General features: G+C 38.0%; 1 pseudogene; it reads left to right on the top strand.

Moving 5' to 3' along the window:
* Nucleotides 1-1,148: 1,148 nt before the first annotated feature.
* Nucleotides 1,149-6,890, top strand: LOC115287073 (annotated as a pseudogene).
* Nucleotides 6,891-7,385: the final 495 nt, after the last annotated feature.

The raw sequence follows: 7,385 nt of genomic DNA, 5'->3' as shown, positions 1-7,385 counted from the left end.
CCAAAGCATCCTTCTAAATTCAAATATACCACTAGAAAAAAGAACTCTGTATGTCTCAAGTGATGGTAGGAAGTAATAAATAATAATAATAACAACAATAATTGTAGTTACTAGAACATTGCCTTAAGACATTTCCTGTGCTGCTTTGGGAGAATAAGACAAAGAAATGTATTTTATTAAGGTGGTTTTCTTTAAGAGTTTTCCTAGCAATTCTCTGATTTTTACTTGGTTATCATCAACTTAAAATATGGGCTACATATGTGTTCCTGATATATTTAAATTAGTATGGTCAAAGACTAAATAGAGAGAGATTTTGACAAAGTTAGGAAATGTCACTTCTTACACAGGGTAAGCCAACTAACTTCCCTGACAAAATACCAAACAACAACTACTAAATAAACAAAACAAACCCCTTCTTTGATGAATCTTCTACTGTTCTATGCTTGACTTTCAGCTGCATGGATTCAGAGACTCTACATCTTCAGTATCCTGGAGTTTATGTAACTTAAGAAGCTGATTCAAGCTAAAAAATCTCACACAAAAAACCAATTTCTAGAGCCAGAATATCAAAGTATTAATTTAAAGTAAAACTATACTGACCCGACTATCCCTTTCTTCACAGAAAAGCTTCCTCATAAAATGAGATAAAGGGAAATTGAAAGAATCAAGTATTGAACAGACTTAAGGCTTTGCTAAAATAATGCTTCCATTTCTACAGTAGGGATTGATTGACCTGCCATAAAGACCAAGTGCATCTATCTAAACATCTCTTTTCCAGAAGGAATTTGAATTGCCCATTGCCAGCATCTACATCTATGACTTTGCTTCTGTGTTACTAAGGCAGCTGACTTTCACATACAATCTAGTTGACATATTCTTCAGCTATATAAATTTTTTCAATGTGGTTACAGTTCATAGTCATGTTGGCCTGTGAGCCAATCATTTTCTTGAAGATGAACTAGTAGTGATTATAATGACCCGTTCTGAGCCTTGACAGTCTCCTTGAATTTGGAGAGATTATATGACTAGCTCTGACCAATAAGTTTCAAGTGGAAGACCCATGTGTCACTTCTAGACTGGAACATGTAAATACCAGTGTAAAACTCTCCCAAATCCTCTTTATCTGCCAAGATACCCAACAACAGACAATGCTCAAGATAAGGTCTGCTCGAGGTCCCAAGAAGAAGAAAATATGGAAGAGAGACCTCCAGGTAATTTGTGAAGAACATATATCATGAACAAGAGACAAGCATTGGGGCACCTGGGTGGCTCAGTCTGTTGAGCATCCGACTTCAGCTCAGGTCATGATCTCACAGCTTGTGGGTTCGAGCCTTGCGTCGGACTCTGTGCTAACAGCTCAGAGCCTGGAGCCTGCTTCCAGTTCTGTGTGTCCCTCTCTCTCTGGCCCTCCCTTGCTCATGATCTGTCTCTCTCTGTCTCTCAAAAATAAATAAATGTTTAAAAAAAAAGTTTAAAAAAAAAGAAGCAAACCTTGATATTTCACCATGGCGATCTTTGAGCTGTTTTTCACATAGTGAAATCTGACCTAACTACTAAACTGGCACTACATGCCTTATCTGTGATATTAGATTATCTCTGATGACAATTTTATTTCCTTTTTTCAAAGTTTTTGGCAAGTACCTCGCTGTTGTTTGTCTCCATGAACCACCTATGACATCATAAATAGGTGAATTCTATGTACATAGTGTTTATGAAGCAGAAGAATACTTACCTATCAAACCACAACTCTCTATACATACCTTGAACTGCCGCTGCATTTCCACCCAATCAGATTATTGCAAGATAATCTGAAATTTTGAAATTGAGCTTCATTTACCATGTTCTTCTATTGAAAGAGTTAAGAAGGGACTGGGACTATGCCCAAATAGTATTTTATTTGTCTGTTTTTTGGTTAGATCTGTTAAGCAGTGAAATTAGTTCCTCCTATCTTATATGTGACATAGTTCACTTCCTCCACCAGCCACTAGACTTAATCATCAACCTTTATCCTCAAACACTAGGAAAGGTGTCCCAAACCCTGATCATATAAAGAGCTAGCCTCTAGTGAAGGAGAACTCTGTGCAGGCGAATAATTAAAAGACACTTGAGTCTCACTGTCCCTTCTTCACCTCTGGACCATCTTTTTCTCTTCTGTTTGTGAACGAAAAATAAATGAGGAAGACACTTTGGAAAGAACTTTCCAGATCAGACACTGTAATTTTGCTATAGTTGAATTGAGATATTGCTCTGCCCCCCCTCCTTTTTTTTCCAAAAAAACTTCATCTCTATGATTGACAAGGATATACAAGCATTTTGGATAAAGCACTTAAGATCTGTGAGTATTATAGAAATGTTATTTCTCATTTTTAGGGACTGCCAGTTCATAAGTCAGAAATGTAATCAAGACATACTTCAATGGGTAATTTTCAATGTGATTGTATTTGAAGTCATAATTATATAAGGAAAATTATCTCCTTGTAGCTACTTGCTTTTCTTTGATAAGTTCCTTTGAGGTGACTTACTTACATGTTCCAGAAATCAAGACTATAAATAACAATCACCACAGAAAACAGGACTGCTGGCCATAAGACCTTGGGAACATGGCCACCAAGTCACCAAGTCCTTCATCTCAGTGTCTCTGGTCAGCATCCAGCTGATGTTGGCAGCATACAGAAGGCTCATCCCTTGTCTCATTAACATGCTGTGGCCTTTAAGATATGAATCAAGGGTTATTTAACCAATTACCAGGGATTTTCATACTAAACATTATGCTTTCATGACTATACTACAAATTTAAGGGTAGAGTGGACCAAAGATCCAGAAAATATAGAATTACAAGGGAAATGTAAAATCATCCAGAATAAGCTCAGCCAGTGAGAAATCTCTTCCATAGCATCCTTGATAAAGTAATGTGTTAAAGAAATTGTGCCTTATAAGACATAGTTAATAACTATAACGGCTATCATTTATCAAGTATTATAACCTAGGGAATGTGTCCTCACCAATATCCTATGAGAAAAATAATTTTAGTGTCTTGAAACCCTGGAGGATTAGAAGAGCTGAAGAATTTGAGATCTCAGATTACTCAAAGCAATTTCTAGTTTCTAAATTTCAAGATTATAGCCCCTAATTTACATTGCTCCTAACAGGTAACTATTAAAGACTTTGAAGTTGAAAGTGATATAGTGAGGCTTTTGTTTTAAGAGATTACTTGAATAGCATAGAAAGAAGAGAGTTTATAAAAAGCCAGAGAAAGCCTGACACCAAAAAAAGGAGAGAAAACCAAACTAATGCACCATATCAAAGTCTAGGTGAGAAATCAAATGGGAAATAAAACTTGTACAGAATCTTCAGAAGATTTTAACAATGAGTAAAAGGAGATCTAACTGAAATATATGTAATTAATTTTTTTAATTCACATGCCTGTGTATTTTCTGTTGGTCTCCTTCACTTACCTAATATAATTTTTGTTCACCACTGCAAACCAATGTCTGGCATAAACTCAAGTGAGACAAACACAAAACGCTGTTATCTGACAAATGAGTGGCATTTTGTTCTCTATTATTCTTTGGTTGGTCGATTTTTTTTAACCGGCTTCCTGTTTGCTTCAAGGAACCTGATATTGAACACTTACTCTGAGTAAATATTAACCTCATTTATATTTTTAAATGATCTTTATTATATTTTAATCTCATAACTACCAAAATTGCTATTTAAAAAAAAATTCAGCTTTGGTTCCTTCTTGTCGATGACAATAAACAAGTTATAAACATTGTTAGAGATGAGGAAATGCTGAAAACTCTCCATCCAAACCATTGGAAAGTCTCAGATTGCTCCAAAGGCCCAAGTCCTCCAAGGACTGTATTTAGTTTATTCTGTTTCTCTAAAGCAGTTGTTATCCCTCAAACTCTAAACAGGTGAATAAGTCAGACTCTGAATGGTTGTCATGCATCTCTTTCAAATGCATACAGTAAAGGAAAATAAGCAGTAGTAAATAGCTCTGGTCAGAGAAGCCATTCAGAAACAAATAAAAAAAAATCAATGTATCCTTTTGACATGAGGTCAGTCCTGTAACCTCCATTTTAGGAAAGGAAATGCTCATGATGCACAATGCACTCCCTATGAATAGGGAGTCGGAATGGTTAACTTTACCAATGAAGGATGGCAATGATTTTTCATGGTGTTAGCATCTACGATTTGGAAAGAAGGAGTGAATAAATGCACACTCTTTAGAAAGAAGCCAGCCAATGCTTCTGGAATCACTATTAAGTTGTGAGTCACTCAACTCATCTCTAAGTAATCATTCTGCTGTTTGCAGACTGCTATGATAAACCCAGAAAAATGAGTGGAAATTTCTTTCTTGGTTGGGACATAAAATAATTAGATATACCAGGACTCAGTATGGTAACAAACCTTTTGAGACCCATAGTGCCCTAAGAAATAAATAAAGTCCTTTCCAACTTTCTTTCCACTGGCAGGTCAAGTGTATAAAAGACTTTCTGAAACTATGTTAGTTCAGCTAGGAAACATTTGACCTTGTTCTCATGAATTGCTTGTTCTGTTGTCCTCATATTTTAAAGGAAATGTTTGCTCTTATTAAATTAATCCAAACATAAATGGTTGATTTGACCTATTTAACAAACAAATTAAGCGAGGAAACATTAAAAAATAAAACACTTGAACAAGTAGTGAAGATATCTATGCAGGAATTGCCCCTTCAAAGCCCTTGCATTATTCACATGGGTATACAGGAAGTCACCACACAAGTACAAAGAAATCACACTCCCAACATGAGCATGGGTTCACTGTTGCACGGGTTCACACTGTTACGTATGAACTAGAGGGTCATCACACTTTCCACATGAGCACAGAGTCATCACACTATTGCACATGACTTATAGGGTAATCACACTCCCACATAAGGACAGGGTTGTCACACTCCCAAATGAGCATAGAGTCATCACACTATTACATATAAACATAGGCTCATCATCCTCCCCACATATACACAGGGTTGTCTCACTCCTACATGAGCATAAGGTCATTACACTATTACACATGAATGCAGGGTCATCACACTCCCCACATGAGCACAGGGTGGTCACATTGCCCACATGAGTAGAATGTAATTGCACTTGCAACCACAGCCAATTGGCTCAAGTGTAGATAACTGGCTCACACCAATGAGTCTGTTTTTTTGGATTTCCTTGTGTACTTTGGACACAATTAACCCAGTTGGTTTCAAGTGATCAACAGAGTAATCTATAAAACTAAAAACTGTCCATAGCCACATACTCTCATCTGTGGAAAGACTGACCTGTGGTGAAACGGGAGGTTGGGGGGAAGATGTCGTGAAAAAAGCAAAATTGAAATAAAGAGTATTGAGTACATTTCAGTCTTCAAATTCACTTTTTCCTAAGGATCTAATGCCTCCAAGTTCTTTAACCATATTTTTCTCCTGTTCAACTTTCCCCTATGACCTATTAGATAATCCATCAAGTTTGCAATACATTCTCCTTTTAACTTAACACATTTGCAAGTTGGTTCTTCCAGCCCCCAATACTGGTTTCAATTTCTGTATTAGTAGGCATAGTTTGTGTTGAAGTAAAGAAAAGGATCAAATGGTTTTTAAATACAAAGTTCAAATTTTGTTCTCATCTCTTTACTGTAGAACCCAGGCTGACTGACCAGCCATCGCTTCAAATATTGCTAGTCACAGAGGCAAAGGGAAAGAAAATTTTTGAAGGTCTCACTTTCTTTGCTATTTATGGGTCAGAAATCATCACGGACCTATCCAACCACCCAGGGGCCTGGAAGCACAGGGAGAGGACTGGAAATATTTCTGATCAACACCACACCCACATCTCAATGTTACCAGAATGAAAACTGATATTATTTCCATCAAATATTCTATACATTGAAACAAGGAGAAATCAATTGTGGTTTTCATTTTGTTGTGGGCCACAAATATTCAACTCCTTAGCCATCAGGTTGGTTTTGCTCAATAACTCAGGACCAGTTTACTAATTTCAAAAATAAGATAGCTTCAGTTTCTTCTCCAAGAAAATACCAAATGGCAGATAATACAGGAGGTTGCTGGCAGGAGAGTTCCCTGAAATGGAAGGCCAGACAGCTTCCTTGAATACTTCCCAGAGCATCAAGGCTGGGGCTGGGGTGGGGGCAGGGCCGAGGCTGGGAGGAAAACAGGGACAAGGAGCAGATTCCTGTCACCAAGCTGGGCTGCCTCACCAAGGACGTGAAGTCCAAGTCCCTGGAGGAGATCTATCTCTTCTCCATTAGGAGACCATTCCCATTAGGGAATCTGAGATCATTGACTTTTTCCTGGGGGCCTCCCTCAAGGATGAAGTATTAAGGATTATGCCTATGCAAAAGCAGACCCGTGCTGGCCAGAAGACCAGGTTCAAGACAGTTGTTGCCATCAGAGATTACAAAGGACAGGTCGATCTGGGGGGTAAGTGCTCCAAGGAGATAGATACTACCAACCATGGGGCCTTTATTCTGGCCATGATCTGCATCATTGCCGTGCTGTGAAGCTACTAGGATCAGAAAGCCCCACCCCATCCCTCACAAGGTGATCGGCTGCACAGGTGCACCTCATCATCACCCCCAGAGGCATTGTCCCAGCTTCTGCCCAGGAACCTACTGATGATGGCCAGTATTGATGACTGCTCCACCTCAGCCAGGGCTGCACTGCCATCCTGGCTACTTGCCACAGCCACTTTTGATGTCACTTCTAAGACCTAAAGCCATCTCACCCCTGGCCTCTGGAAAGGGATTGTGTTCACCAAGTCTTCCTGTCAGGAATTCACTCCCACCTCATAAAGACCCACACCAGATTCCAGCTTTGGCCACCACTTAATGTTATATGAGAAAGATAAAGTGAATCAAAGCCTGCCAAAATGAATAAATAAAAATCAAAAAATTTAATTGTTTTGGCTATGAGTTTTCTATTTATTTGAATGAAGCTAGTGATAATGTTAAAAGTGAAAATAAATTTGTTAAATTAATGTTGGTGTTTTGATGCCAAAAGTGCTTAAAATGCAGACAGCACAATGGACACTAAGATTAAAAATTATATGATGCACAACACCATTATCTGATGCATAAAGATATTTGGGATGGCAGAAGATGAGAAGCAAACTTCCACCCACCCAGCCAATCTACATTAGAGGAACAGTGTGAGCAAAAAATAAAACTTTGTATTTAAAAGCCATTTGAAGTCTTTTGTTAGTTAAACAAAACCTATACTTCCTAGCTGATTCAGAATTTGAAACTATTATTGGAGGCTGGAAGAATACTATCAATGACAAGATACTTAATAAAAATGCTGCCAATAATAACTTGGAAGGCAAATGAGGTCCCTA

Source organism: Suricata suricatta, chromosome 3 (genome assembly GCF_006229205.1).
Source record: "Suricata suricatta isolate VVHF042 chromosome 3, meerkat_22Aug2017_6uvM2_HiC, whole genome shotgun sequence".
Lineage (NCBI taxonomy): Eukaryota > Metazoa > Chordata > Mammalia > Carnivora > Herpestidae > Suricata > Suricata suricatta.
Note: the sequence above shows the minus strand (reverse complement) of the source record. Positions and strands in the feature narration are given on the sequence as shown.